This window comes from Pseudopodoces humilis, chromosome 1 (assembly GCF_049639895.1).
Source record: "Pseudopodoces humilis isolate 2021_Gansu_Grassland_sample_001 chromosome 1, ASM4963989v1, whole genome shotgun sequence".
NCBI classification, from domain to species: domain Eukaryota; kingdom Metazoa; phylum Chordata; class Aves; order Passeriformes; family Paridae; genus Pseudopodoces; species Pseudopodoces humilis.
In genome coordinates this window covers 89414911-89430279 of record NC_142200.1, presented here as the reverse complement: position 1 = coordinate 89430279, position 15369 = coordinate 89414911, and the positions used below count along the sequence as shown (strand labels likewise).

Genomic DNA, 15369 nt, shown 5'->3' with positions numbered 1-15369 from the left:
GCTTTTCCAGCACGCTTTAATTTAGACTTTAATATTCTCAGGAATCACATTGACGGATTCAGCACCCACAACCGTACACGGGGTCATTTATTTGTTTTTCTGCCGGAAAATTACGATGCCTTAGAAGAAGGAAAAAAAAACAACAACAAAAAAAACCAAACAAAAAAAAAAAAAACCAAACCGACAAAAACCAAACCACCAACAACCAACCTCAAAACCCCGCAATCCAACCACCCCCACCCGACCCGAGCAAACCCGGAGGCGGCGGGGGATCGGTGAGCGGCAGGAGGGCAGCGGCCGCCACTGGAGGCGAGCGAAGCCCCGGGGCGGCGGCGGCGGCGGGGAACCCCGACCCCGCTCCCCCTCGGGAAGCCGCCGGCCGGACCCCACAGCCGCAGGCGGGCAGCGGGGCGGCGGCGCCCCTGCGCCCCCCCTCCCCCCCCCCTCCCGCCCCGTCCCTCCCGGCAGTACCGGGTGGCGTCTGCAGCCGGCCTGGGCCCTGAGTGAAGCGGAGCGGGGCTGCTGCCGGGCACATCCCAGCGCCAGCGCCGCCTCCCCCGCCGCCGCCGCCGCCTCCTCCTCGCTTCATTCACCCTCCGGCAGCCGCCCAGCCCCGTACTACATACGCCGTGCGGTGGCGGCGACCGGCCCTGCCGGCGACCGGCCCCGCGCTGCGCCCCGCCGGGTCCGCCCGGCGTACGCGCCCCGCACGGCCCCCCCCCACCGCGCCGGCCGCGCACGCACACAGCCGGCACCGCACCGGCACCGCACCCCCGCACACACAAACACGGCACCGCACCGGCACCGCACGGCAACACACGCACACACACACGCACACACACACGCACACACACACACACACACACACACACCACAGCACACCACACACCCGGCACCGCACACCGCCCCCCCCCGCACACACGCACCGGCACCGCACACACACTCGCACGCACCGGAGCCCCCACGCTCACACACACCACACACACACACACATACACACCACACACCCTACACACACACACGCACACAGCGGCACCGCACACCGCCCCCCCGCACACACGCGCAGTCTCACACACCCCGAGGCCGCCGCACCGGGGACAGCCGCGGCTCGCAAAATGTCCACCGTCCCCGCGGCCACCCACACCCCGCCCGGGCCGGGGGGAAGCGGGAGGGGGTGCTGAAGAAGAAGGAGGAAGGAGCGGAGCGGAGCGGGGGGGGGGGGCAGGCAGGGCTGTACGAGCGGCTCCCGCCGCGGGGCCGCCCCGGCCCCCGTTTCCTCCCGTGTCCCGCATCCCCACTCCGTTCCCTGCGCGGTGTCCTCGGCCATTTCGCGGCCGCCCCCCTCTCCCTCCCTGCTTCCCTCTCCCTCCCTGCTTCCCTCTCCCTCCCTGCTTGTCTCCCTCTCTCCTCAGGGCCGGGCCCGCGGCGGCAGCGCCTGGGGCCGGGCCGGGCCGGGCCGTGGCGGGCCGGGGGCGGCCGCTGTAGCCCCGCGGCGGGGTGGGCAGCGCGCTCCCCTGCCCCCTCAGCCCCGTGTTTTTCCCGCTGGAAATTGCCGGCGGTTTGCAGTCTAAACAAGGGAAGAAGCCGGAGGCGGGTGGGGGGGAGGCAGAAAGCAGAGGAGGAAAAAAAAGCCACTTACTGTAAAGTGTCAGTGGAGGTGGGGTTGGCGGGGGTGGGGGGTCAGAGAGAGACTCGCACACAAATGTCTTCCTAGCTGATCACGGGGCTTGGGTCTGCTTTTTGTTTGTTTGGCTTTTTTCCTTCCCCCTGCAGTGACACAGGTCCGGGATGTCTCCACCACTGTAGTAGAAATGATGTCTGCGGTACAGCGCTCGCTCCCTCTCCGCTCTCCAGTATGTAAATGGGTAATAGAAGCCAAATATGGAGCAGTTGGCTGCCTCTGCAACAGCTCAAGGATCCTACTTCATGCAAAAGGCGGGGGGGGTGGGGGGGGAGGGAGGGGGGGAGAGAAGGGAGGAGGAGGAGGAGGCAAGGCAACACTCTGGCAGTCGGCCAAGAGAGCCACACAGATTATTGCATACGCACGGCACCGCCGGGCCAAGACGGCCTTTAACCCTTTGCGGGCCGCCGCACGCTGCCCGGGGGCGGGGAGGGGGGCTGGGGGCTCGCCTCGACACTTACCTCCTCCTTTCCCTTGTAACACTTCAAAGGCCAGGCTGGCTCTCTACGGCGGGATTAATCCCTGCGCACGCCAGTGTTCCAGAGAAGTCCCCGTTCCTGTAGCAGGCTGCGTCGCGGGGCTCTCAAATCACTTTGCAGGCGGAAAGAAATGAGATGGGGAGGGGAAAAAGAAAAAAAAAAAAAAAAAAGAAAAAAGAAAAAAAAAAGAAAAAAAGAAAAAAAACCAACCCAACCCCAAACCTATATTGTTTAAGGGGGAAGAAACAGACAGCTAGCGACGTGTGCTGTCCTTCAGAAATGGCAGGGAATGCTGGTTTAAAGGATGCATGAAAATCGGTTGCTCAGTCAAGGCTGCTCTGTCTCTCTAAGGGAGGAAATAAAACTGTGCTGGAAACCAGGGAATGCTCTGAAGCAGCCTCTGCGAGAGTCAGAAGAGGGTGATTTTATTTAAGATGCCATATTGCATTTCGCTGTGGCGAACTGTGAAGTGATTTAGAGCAAGAGCCTGCATCCCACTCCCTTTTTCTGAATTAGTTTTATTTATCCGGATCCTTGGCATATGCTTGAGTTGCTTTGTAGAAAGTACCTTCCACTTCATTCAGACCAAAGAGACTCTGACTCATACCGTCACTGAACTACAAGACAGGCAGGGCTGAACCACGCATGTTTGGGTACTAACTCCCTCTGGATTCCTCAGCACTGGTTTCATCAAAGATCCTTTTGCATTTCTCCCAGTTGTCTGCAGACCACTGTGAGCCTCTCCTGAACTCCCCTCTCAAGTCCCCACCAACTATGGCAACTTACACTCCCCTGGCACTCCAGTGTCAGTGTGTTACCCTCTTACTTCCCTCAACACAGGTGTCTGCAAGTGCCATAAACTTCAGTGATGGGCAAGTAACAAGCACAGACGCAAAACAGAGACCAGAGAAAGTATCTTCCTTTCTGGACTGTCTCAGTCTGATCTTCACATTAAAAAAAATTTTAAAACCAAACAACCAACCTCCCCCCACCCCAAAAATCAACTTACCAAGCTAGGTATAACTTAAAGAAATAAAACTGATTATGAAAGCAATGACTAGGATGAATGCAGCCAAAGGATAGTGGGATGCTATGCTTGCATGCAACCCAACAGTGGTCCATAAGAAGCCATTCACTCTCTGCTTTGGCATCAGGAAGAGAAGTAGAGCACAGAGGCCTCTCCCCACCCCAAGGACATTGCAAAAAAATGTTGCATAAATACCAAAGGCTGTTACATGCCAGCTCCAAGGAGCTAGACACTGTGGGGTCCCAGGCCTAAGAAAGGCCTGAGATGTAATATGGCCATCCAGATCAAGCTCTTTATTGCAGCTTGTACCAATTTGCCACGACAATAAGCTCCAAGGTACCGGGTTTCTAGCAGGTTTACCTCCCATGTGTCCATTTTATATTAGCATTAGGTTTTAGCTGCAAATTAAATCTAGCATTAGAGTCTAGATGCAAAATACCCTAGGACTCAGCCTGCCATTATGCAGATCAGCAAAGGAGTCCCTTCTATACAGGACTGTACTGGATTACTGTAATTGCTAAAGAACGTAGTAATAAGATTGTAAGCTGCAGCGTTCTGGATTTAAGAGTTGATACTGTAATACAGACTAGCTTTACGAAAAATAAGGATCCTTTACCACAGCACTTCCTGTATCTTTAGTTTGGGTTCACTATGAAAATCAATGTGATTTTCTGTTCTAGCAGTTATCTGGAGACAGAAGCAGCAACAGGCCAAGATATCTGGACAAACATGCCACTCAGTACTACAAGAGAGTGAATCTACAGCAGCAAAGCAGACAGCGAAATTGTATTCACCCAGCTAATGTAAGGTTCATTGATTTAATAAAAGGAACCAAGGGAAAGAGACAAAGACTGGAGATTACTGAAAATCAAGTGAAAGCCCTGGAGAAACTGAAAACCCATCATCAAGGTTCAATTCAGAGTACAAGGCATTCTGTCTGCCACCTTTTTTATTCCAGTAGTACAGAGTGTTACCTCAGGAGAAAGGAATCTTTCCTTCTCAAACATTCACCTTGCCAAGAGGTGTGGCACACGCAGAGAAAGAGAAGCCACATTCATGCTGAAGCAAGCTTTGGGCAACTTTCCCTTCTGCAGCAGGCTCATGTAAGAGGCTTGTGTGTTCCTCCACTCTGTGACTATAGTGTTTGCCTCAGGACCTTCATTTTTTGCCACTGTATACTCTAGGGTTTTACATCTTTCTTTGTGTTTCTGCTTCAGAGTAGAAAAGAGACCCCCACAATGTAAGTGCATTGTAAGTTAAAGCAATAGTGCTTTCCTGAGTCAGCAGGCACTTCACCCATGGCTCTGGGAAGTGCCACAACTGCCACCAGCCACGTCAGGTTCATAAGCCACTCTCACCTCCGTTCTGACTTGATACGTGTTGGTTGCATTTACAGACAAGGGATGAGGGGACTATGCCTCTACAAACATGGTCTAACACACAGGATATGCAACCATGTCACAAGATGTCCTTGTGCCTCAACAGTTCCCCTGCCAAGGGCCTGTACCGGGCCTCAGTATATTCCCTGCACAAGGGATTCCACAAAACATCGAGGTGCTGATGAAGGCAAGTGAGTGGGACACAAGAACTCACATAGACCCAAGCGTTTTCATTTACTGCTGGTGATGTGCTGAAACTGATAGGACTCCCAGGAGAACATAGTTCTGACCAAAAGATGCTAAACAATTTGGCATGCAAGATGCACACTGTCTAGAAGAAACTGTTTTCCAATTCAGTAGTTGTAATGTGCCATCTATACAGCATGTTTTATACAATTAACAGTACTTAGAAAAATAGGAGAATAGGAAGCATAATAAGTTGGAATTTTTTTCTTTTTTAACACTAGCATTCAGGGAAATGCAGTGATTGACAGTGTATTGAGTGTGAAAAGTAATCTCACAATTATTGATCGTTAGAGTTCACGTCTTCAATCTCTCATAAAATGACATTGTTGGTCTCATTACAGCCTCTAGTGGACAGTAGTAATCCACCTCACAGACCTGTCATACCATTTGCTCAAATGACAAGCGTTATCAAGGCAGAGGTTACTCCAAGAGAACATGAACATACAGGTCATTCTTACCCACCAGCAAAAAGGATTTTTGAATACAATCAAAGGCTTTCTGTCACTGCTCATAAGGTGCCTCACTTTAGTCTTCAGGTATAGCATTGGCTTGTAAATAAACAGAGAATTTCTGCTATTCATTTCAGCTTCTGACAGCTTTCATGAAACTAAATTAATCTCAAATATTTTTATAACAGAGAATATTGGTTGCCATATTTTTGGCTTAAGTAAGATGTTTTTAATCCAACTCAGAATCCGTTGACTGTCCAATTCACCTCCTGTCTATTTATAGCTCTCTCACATTCAGATAATTTTTCCTAATGCACTAATTTTTGTTATTATTTCAGACATATGCAGCTGATTTAAGGTATTTTTACAGCTTTAATAAATGAGAAACTATAATTTGGATTACAGCTTGCTAATGAAGGTATGCTTTCCTCAGGAAAGTTAAAAATGTAAATGATCTGAACAATAATGTGTTTGGACCACATTCTTTAAGTGTCACTTGCGTGAATGTAACAAAATATGACTAATGTCTTTAATTTTTGTGCATTCACTTAGAAATGAGTGTATCCCCTGTCAAAACAGAGCTGTTGATGATGTTCTCCAGAACTCTGTGATTGTCTTCAGATGCAAGGAAATTAGACTGGTAGACACAGAGAGCCAATGCTATCTCTTTAAAGCCACAAATATCTCATGCAAATTAACATTTAGTGAAAGGAGAGCAAAGCATTCATGAAAACTAAGCAAGTATGTAGTACTACACTGTGACTCAAAGAGAAAAATCTTATAGTCTAAAATGGTGGTCCATTGCAAGTAAATTCAAAGGAAAGGCTGTGGTTAAATTTTTTATTTTATTACACTGTGGCTAGGTAAGGGTTGTAGGGTGATGAAGAAATCATTATTTGTCATGCCTTACAGTTTAGGTAATAGGATAAGGATATTTGGGTTAAAAAATGTTTACCTTATCATCATCTTGATTTTTTAAAAGAAGCAATCAAGTTCATTTTAAGTAACAATAGATCCTTAGATGGATATCTCAAATTAGATGAGTCCTTTTGTTGTTGCTTTTTTGAAACTGGGCAAAGCAATTCATCAGGGAATTAAGAAAAATGAGGACTCTTCTAAAATCTCAAAATCAAGTTCGATTTAGTCTTTTGAATAAGAAGTCAGTCAGTTACAGGTCACTGCTCTGAAGAAGGGACCAGTTAACCTACCAGTGACCACATCAGGATGGACCACAGCTACAGTTAGCCCCATAAGATGTGGCACCCAGTGGAAAATAAAAGTGCTCTGCCCTTCTCTAAGGGTGCTTAACTGGTCTAGGCACCTATGAAGTAATAACTACTATGACCTGTTAGGTTCTTTATGGCCAGTGCTCTTCAGCCATCTGAGGTCTCCAATCTGTATCCTTGCCTCCATGTATCTCCCCTGACAGTGCAGCTACCCATATGGCTGGTGTGAGCAGAAGGGCCAAGCACAAATGGAAACTAAACTCAGTCTTATTCCTGGAAGTGATGATCTCATCTTGGGGTTAAAGTACACCAGCAGAACGCAGAGGGCAAGCTCTGCTCTGCAGAAATGCTTTGCTTCCAGGGATGTCAAGGCAGTGCTGTTAACAAGGATTAACATTCAACCAATATTGAGGAGAATTTGCTGGCCATTGTCTCGGAGAGAGTTCTCGGTGCTAGCAGGGAGCAGCCAGAGACTGAATGCCCTTGTAAGAGACACATGTTGTCCCATCCCTTTAAATCATACCTGGTACAGAGACTTATCTGGGAGTTCACTTACCAGTTTTTTTTCTGCCTCTTAAGGGAGTTATGGTCTAGACAGATTAGATTAGCATCTACTCTTTAAACACCTAGGGTTGGGAAATATCTCTTGACCTTTCTTAAAATGGTCTACCCACATATAAAGCACTGTGGTTTCCAAAACCTGTTAGTCTCTCTGATCAATGCTATACAAGTTTTGATAAGTACCATGAGTTTTTATGAGAGGAGGGGAATGGGCTAGAATGGACTGGTTACCTGTTTAAACAGACATAGAAATTGAAAACATGGATTTTTGACTCCTAAATCCTTTAATGGTCCCAACTGAGCTGTTCTGGTCTATTGAACAAATCCTTCCTACCTCATGGATAATCGACCTACCAGACCTCCAGAGCCACTGTGCTCAATCCTTCTGCCAAGTCTGTTTTTGTTCACATGCTAAAAATCTTTATGTTTTGTTAAGAAAATGCACAATTTATAATGACAGCTATTTTCTACTCTTACTGTCTCTACCTCTTCACAAAATATGATACACACAGGCCTTGCCCCAAAGCTGTCATGCAAATTCAGAAGTCTGGTTTACCAAATTCATTCTATATAGGTAAGTTTGGGCTCATGCCTTGGTTTCAAGACAGTGAGAAGTGCAAGCTGCTTAGTGTTCAAGACCAAAGTTATTTTGTATCTATATCTTCTTCAAAAAGAAAGCTAGTAACTAACAGTATTAACCAGAAAGACAGTAACTGTTCTGAAATACAAGAAAGAGCTGTATTTCTTTATTTTCAAAAGGTATCATATAGCAAAAACTTGTAGTCACCTGATGCACAGGAATGAAGACTTTGAACAGTTCCTAAACATCAAGCAAAAATTTAAATGGGATAGTTTTGGTATAAAATAATTGCTATATCCCCTTATATTTGACTCATAATTGGAAAATCACCAGACAGAGATGGACAACAGGCATGACAGTGTATTCGCCTGGGAGGGTAGGAATTCCTCAGCCTGCAAGGCTTTGATCAACAACCTAAGTGAGAATGATAAACATTTACCTTCAATTTATCCAGTTACAAGCTGAGAAGGTATTTTTCATGGTTCTTCTGCAAGGTGACAGGTATATGCCCACAGAACCCTAAAACTCCAGAATTAAAAAAAAAAAAAAAAAATGTCCAGGGAAAAGTGACAGGAGGCCTGAGGTAGGATATTACATTAAATCAGTTATTTCAGCTTGTGCAGACCATTTTATAACTAGACTGGCATCACTTTGACTTCTTACTGCACAGAGGCAGCATCTTTCCCTCAGAGATCTGCCAGATCCTCCTGTTCTTTCTTTACCCTTCAGCAAAGGCCTTTCTATAATGGCAAAAAAAGTTCTCATGTTGACTGAGATGTCATATCATGTCTCTCTCTTTCACCCTACCCAGTTTTTCCACAGAAGAGCTCCCATTTATGCCTGTCTTACTCAGCTTCATCCATCCTCGGTCTGCTCTCATATCATCCTCACATGATATTATCAATTTATTTATATTTAAGGTAATGAAAGATGCCCATTCAAAGCTCTAGAAGCCCTGAGACATAGCCATTACAAGAAAAACACAATAGTGTGAAAGAAGTTTTATCAACAGGAACTTACCTGGGCAACCAGGCAAACCAGAAACACCTGCCTGCTGAAAGTCCATCTCTAGGCTTCTGCTAAAGTGGGTGGGGTTCTGCCTCAGGGCATCTTCAAGGATCATAAAATTCAGACACTTGTGAAGTGTAGGTTCTACCACATATCCATGTGGTATAATCTATCCAGATTTGCTCATGCATGGACTATTTTGTCATGGGGTCAAGTATAGCCGAGAGAGTGGAGTGGACACCTTGGGGGCAGGACTATCTCATGACCAGCTTTCCTACTCAAGAGACCCTAGATCTGGAACACTTCTCATTATAGAGTTTTCACAGTTTATACTCTCAGAGAATCATAGAATCATTAAGGTTGGAAAGTACTTTTACTTTTACTTTTACCACCAAGTCCAAGTTGTCAGCCCAGCCATCACCACCACCATGTTCACCATTAGACCATGTCCTCAGTGCCACAGCCATACATTTTTTTAATACTTTCCAGGAACAGTGACTGCACCACTTCCCTTGGCCATCTGTTCCAATTATTTTCAATCCTTTCTATAAAAGAATCTTTCTAATATTCAATTCTAACCTCCCCTGCTGAAACTTGAAGCCATTTCCTCTTGTCTTGGGAGTCTTCTCATCTTCTTTGTGCAAGAGGATATAAAAATGACTGCAGTGGCCATATGACAACAGTGGTCATAAGCAGATGCTTAGGGAGACATGGGCATTATATACCATTTTATCCACGTACTTTCCGGCCTCCCACTACTTTCATCTTAAGGAACTTCCTGAGAAGAATGTGGTTTCTGCCCATTTAGTGACCCTCAATGGATTTATATCTCCCAAGATTTGTACAGTCTTCTCCATCGGCATCTGTAAATTTTAGGTATGTCACATGGCACAGGTCAAGTCCCTGATGCAAGAAGAATCTCCTCATCCTGCCTCCTTCATTCAATGTTCCTAGCTCTTGCACTGAGACAGGGAATGGCCAGTCCCTACCCATACCCTCAATGCTACACAGATCATTGCAGCCCTCTATCATATTCCCCCTTCTTCCAAACTGGAAGGCTTGTTACCAAACCCAAAGTCTTCACTGCTTCTGCTGCAACCCTCACCTGGTTTTGAGTCTCTCTGTCTTGGTCTTAGTCCTGAGATGTCTGTACTCCCTCTGTTCTTCTGCCTATAGAAAAGTAATAGTAAAAATTGTCCTTTTATTCCATGCAACAGTGGTGACACAGTAAAGTACAAGTATTATTACTATAAAAGCAATACAGTATGCTCTCCGTTCCCAAGGCTTAGCCAAGGACTCAGAAATTCTACATATCAAGGACAAGAGAAAACAGCAGTAATATAAATAAAAATAAACACATGGTTCTGTCTACATTTTTGTCATACTTGTTTAGCAACACAGACTGACTAAAACTCTTCCCATTTCATAAACTACCTCCGTCAACCAGTCCATTGCTGTGTAAAAATCAGAACTGATGAGACATCTCCCACCAATCTCAGACTATTTCACACACTTATATGCATATAGGTCTGAAGAATATGACATGCTACAAAAGTGGGACGACCAGATGGTTTCCCTGCCATTTAATCTGTCTCTCCCCTTTCCATGATATATCTCATTTCTTAGGACATAGGTATTAAGTCATTTGTCTCCCTTATTTGGCCCATCTTCAGCTAGGTGTGTAAACTTTGTGTCTAATTTAAGGTGTACAAGTTGTCCTGTTGTCTTAATGGTTCTGAATCATACATTCAAAGTGAGCTTTGTGCTTGAGGGTATGGCCTCATGAGCATGTTTTAGTAAGGCATTCAAGGGTGTGGATTTACAGGATACCAGCTATCCTGCAATAATTGCACAGATGCACACCCTTTGCCTGCTGGTAAATGCAAAGTTAGCCCAGAGAAAGTCTCAGCCAAGATCACCTCTGTCCTCTACATTTGGTCTTCCTGCTATTCCCTGAATGCTGCTCCTTTTGCAGTAAACATGACAGTTCATATAGAGGCACCATCACCTCCCTCATCTCCAAAGTGATCCATCTCCAGACACAGCTCAAAGCATACTTTTTCTTAATACAACCCAAAATATGGCAAACTGAAGTCATATTCAAGAGACCTTGCCCCCCTTGCTACATTATGACTTCAGCCTTTTTTTTTTTTCATGTTTATATGGGAGGGCAGGAAAGGGCAAGCAATTCCTCATACAGCTCTGAGTCAAACCAGGTACTCATTCACTTTGGGAGGAGGGAGCAGAGAGGACAGACCTTGTTACTACTGAATACCAGTGGCTGCTGCCCCCAAGGGTATTTCTGAGAGCCTACACAGGTATTGTTACACAATGTATATACTTCACAGGGTCCTGAGCAGAGTTTATCAGCTGTATAGAAATTCCTGCATAGTTTATCATCTGGGAAAGCATCCTAGCACCACTGTTGTCTCTCGTTAGCTTCTTCAGAGTACCAGAGGTTCCCAGGAACATTCCCAGAAGCTTTTAGATCAGCGTGAGTCACTGCCAAGTTGAAGAGTTTCTTCAAGTCCCTTGTAGCAATCATCCTGAAAATTGCAGAAGAGGAGCTTGCAGGCTCTACAACTGTCCCTAAAAGGCTCAACTTGTACGGGAGTCATTGTCTGGCCTCCAAAAGCATTTATCTGAACCAAGACACATTTATCTCAACCTTGCACACATTTAAGGTCTCGCCAATGAGATCACAAAAATCTCCTTGTAGCTGGAAATAAACATTTTTCCTTGGGTGGTTTTCTAAAATCTTTTTTATTCTATATTCTAATAATCCCTCAGATCCCTAAATGTGGATCAGCACCCCCTTCCAGTTCAAACTAGATGCTCTAGTCAGTTATATAAGGCCAAGTTTCCTCCCCAGGCAGTTTGCAGCATAGGCACACAGGTTATGCTGTCTGCAGTAAATGGTGCAGTGAAATACTCCATTATGTGGCATATCTCTCAGAACAGTTACCTCCTAAGAAAAGACTGCAGTTTTGAGGCCAGCTGACTTTTAAGAAATGGCAAGAAAATGGTGGGGCAAAAAGGTAGATTTCTCCAAAGGCGAATTAACACTGTTTTCTTATTTCAACCTACAAAAATTATAATTTCCTGAAAACAAAACAAAAGAAAAAACTCCATCAACCACCAAGCCCCTTTTACTCTTGAAGAACCTGCTACTCCCTATGTATTTTACCTTCTGAGGATTTGTCTTTGACACATGTTCACATTTTTAATGCTTCTTACTAGCCAAAATGTTAAATGGATTACCTGATTTCGAGTATATTGCTTCCTCTGAATCTGTTACTCTTGTAGTGGCACTTTCCCTTAGTAGCACATTGAATTAGTGTAGTTTATGGTCACCAGTTCTTAGATTCCCTCTAGTGCTCAAATCTTCAATGAACAGTAATATGCCACCTTGAAATCCCTACTATCTGCACAACAGACCAAAACTTAGTTTTTAGTTATTCCAAGACATCAAACTCTGCATGTTTGGCTATATAATTAAAATCTGGATGATTAAAATATACCGAGAATACATTTACCCTTCAATTGCTTCACCTTTTAGTTATTCTACTTCAAACTCTTCAACTCTGCACTGCTACTACTTTGTTTTCTTTGATGTTTGTTCCTTTCAAGCTAACCCCAAAGAATTTCATCTCACCCACCATGGCACCACCAAGCTGTAGTTTTTAGCACTGTAAGCATTTATGATATACAACTCTCTTCGGTCCTTCCCAATCTTTAGGAATTAATACATTTTATGCATTGATTAATAGCCCATCTTTCTTGATATTCCTTTTAGGAGAGTTAGGAATGACCACCAGATAATCATCTCCATCACTTGGTAACACTGCCCATGGTTTGGTGTATCTCTTGTGTAAGGGTGGTAGGTATGTAAATACCCTCCTTAATTGTCATCATTTGTTTCAAGGATAAAACAAACAAAACAATAGCAAAACCTCCTTTCTTTTGCATGCTGGAAGTGCATGCCATTAATATTAATTAATTTATTTATTTAAACTTGGTTAAAGCATTTGCTCTTAGGCTGGGAATGTGACTGCCAAGTTTCCTGCCTGCAATTTGTTACGGCTCAGTAGTAAACTCCTGAAAATAGGAATTTGAAATGGAAATAGTGACAGGCCTTTTAACTACACTATAATAAGCAGGGTGTTTTATCCTGCATACTGTATGTCGTTACACAATGGCAGCCTATCATAATGTGCACGGAAAACAAACAGGGTCTCTTTAGATCACTCTTCTGGCTAAAACTGGGCAGACAGAGGAAGCAAAACAGGCTGGAAAGACAAAAGACTAGAAGGTCAAGAACACCACACCCAGACCTAAGCCCTTCTGTTACACAGTGGAGCATAGGGATCTTAGAGAACTTACACTTGAATAAATTGACTTTGATCAGCTTGCCATAAAAAAAAAAGAGGTGTAGCCTGCTATATTGCTAAAGGAGGTAAAGAAGAAAACTCGCCCATAGTCTTAAGCTGCAAATTAACGTACCCAGACCCAGCCTGTTATGCAGAGCAAAGCTCCAAAAAGTATGTTTCTTGCTAATGTTTCTTATCTGCTTGTAATAGTATGTTTCATGTAACTCTGCACATACAAAACACAAGAACATTAAACAAAACACAAGAACATTAAAGCTGGTTTGCACAGCAGCTTTCCAGTGACAGTTGTAAAGTGTAATTTTGCAGAGCTGCTGAGTGTCCAGAGTCCTAAAAGGTCGCCTGAGTTTCTGCAGATCTACACCTGTGTAAGTGACAGCAGTACTGCATCTTTGTGAAAACAAAACACTGCTATTGCTTTTTACGAGGTATTTGGCAACCAGGAAAATAACTGAATCATATGTGCAGAACAGAACAGCAGAGTATCTGGGACTTGAACCGAGCACTTCTGCTCTGTAGAACACATGCTTAAATGCCGTATATTGAAGTGCCACATCACGTCTATTTTTACTAATTGAGTTTACTTGCGTTTGGGCACTGCACCAACTACTCAGCAAGTCCGGGAGATTAATGTAAAAGCCTCTCTGCATTTAGAAAGTATAGTCACTCTAGATTTACAGTTGCTTACTTTGAGGGTGGCTGACTGCTGATCCTGATGTCTTTGAGCAACAGATGGTTTTCTGAGCTGCATTGATAATGAAAATGATATAATTTACCTCCTAACATTAAAATAAAGAGGCAGAATAAAAGAAAAAGCAGCATATTCACCTTCTACAAATAGCATACCTTAATACACAGCAGGATAAGAGGAGGGGGAGGCCCAGTGAAAACTCAAGGAATAGTATTAGAAATTCATGAGGACAAACTTACATGAAATAACCCATCCTGATCTGGACTGTGAAAGTATTGGCCCTTGTAATGTTAGAATTTATGGCTTTAATCTTCTTAAGAGCTGCATGGCTCTTCTCACATGCAGGGAAAACAGATTTGATGTTTGTGAGATTAAAACTACTGAGCTGAACTTTGCTTGTTATTGGCCAGAAGCACTTGGAAACCTAATAAAGCATTCCATTAAAATCTTGGCATTTTAGTAACACAAAAGAAGTAGGCTTCTCAAAATATGGGTCCAAGGCAAAAGGACACTTTGGGGGGTGGGGGGAAAGATTGTGGAATTTGGATTTTAACAAAGTTTGCAATGACTTTAAAATAGATCAAAGGAAACACGAGGTAGAGTGGAACAATAAGTGCTTGATGTAACTAGCAATGTCCAATTCTTTGTTGTTTAAACTTTATTACACTGGAAGACACTTTTTCATGTTCTTTTAAACCTCATATTTTTTTGAGTCTATGAGTAGCTGGAAAAAGTACAATACATGTCACTGACTGACTGCGTGGTCTCTAACAGGTAATGTGAGGCCTGATTTCATAAAATTGTGAGGATCCACAACCACTGCTGAGATCAAGTTGGGCTACTCATATTCTGGGCTTTAGATGATCAGCTTTATTCTGAAATAAAGAGATCCACTAAAGCTGGCTAGACTACAATTTTAGGTGCACTGGAAGCCCATAATGAACACAGTTATGCACTTGAAATCAGTATATGGTTTGATTTGATCTATGAAGTCACAACTAATATTTCTGTAGAGAGAGGGATAATACTTGTGGTGATGGTATGAACTATGAGTTCAAAGCATGACTGAACAAGGGTTAGGATCTTATCAGCAGTGGTAAAACCTTGTATAGTACCAATTGGGCAAATGAGAGCTGCCTAGTGCCAGCTGCACTGTTGAGAACCCTTGCTTGCCTTCGCCAAGGTACAGTGAAGAGAAGCCTCATAAACTACGGCTTTCACTGTTCTCTGCAGGCAAACAAACAGTCAGAAAAAAGGACATATAATCAAGTTTAAAAGAAGTAAAGCTTCATAAACAGCCCTAAATACAACAAGCCTCTTGCTAGGGTTCATTGACAAAGTTTGGGGTTTTGTCACAAAGCAGACAGCATTAATTCCAATGTGCTATAAAATTACTTCATCCTGTCTGTACTGACAAAGCCAACCATGAAAACTATGCTAGAATTTGCCTGTGTATGGTTACAGCTAAATCAGATCTCCTAAATTCATTCTACTTACAGAATCAGGAAGTACAAAGGCTATCTTCTGGAAAACTTGTGGTTAGTTAAACTTCCTACTGGGAAGCCTGTAGGGATGATCAGGTGACAAAGAAATGCTTACAAGCAAATTTTACCTTAGATTTTAACCATTTCAACAGAGAGAACCAGTGTTGAAC

The 15369-nt window shown here is 44.1% G+C and overlaps 1 protein-coding gene across 14 annotated transcripts in view; it reads right to left on the bottom strand.

The window, feature by feature from the left end:
- Positions 1 to 15369, bottom strand: part of ATXN1 (ataxin 1) — a 368490-nt gene that overhangs the window by 219954 nt on the left and 133167 nt on the right. For 6 of the 14 annotated variants that reach the window (XM_088066474.1, XM_088066780.1, XM_088066733.1 and 3 more), the window contains 4 exons: positions 9742 to 9806; positions 8068 to 8147; positions 2143 to 2272; positions 1640 to 1919 (listed from right to left, as the gene is read on the bottom strand). The gene's annotated coding sequence lies outside the window, so the exon portion shown is untranslated. Of the gene's footprint in view, positions 1 to 471; positions 552 to 1076; positions 1136 to 1639; positions 1920 to 2142; positions 2273 to 8067; positions 8154 to 9741; positions 9807 to 15369 lie in introns of those variants that run through there. The other 8 variants (XM_088066824.1, XM_014254516.2, XM_088066525.1 and 5 more) reach the window with 7 other exon arrangements.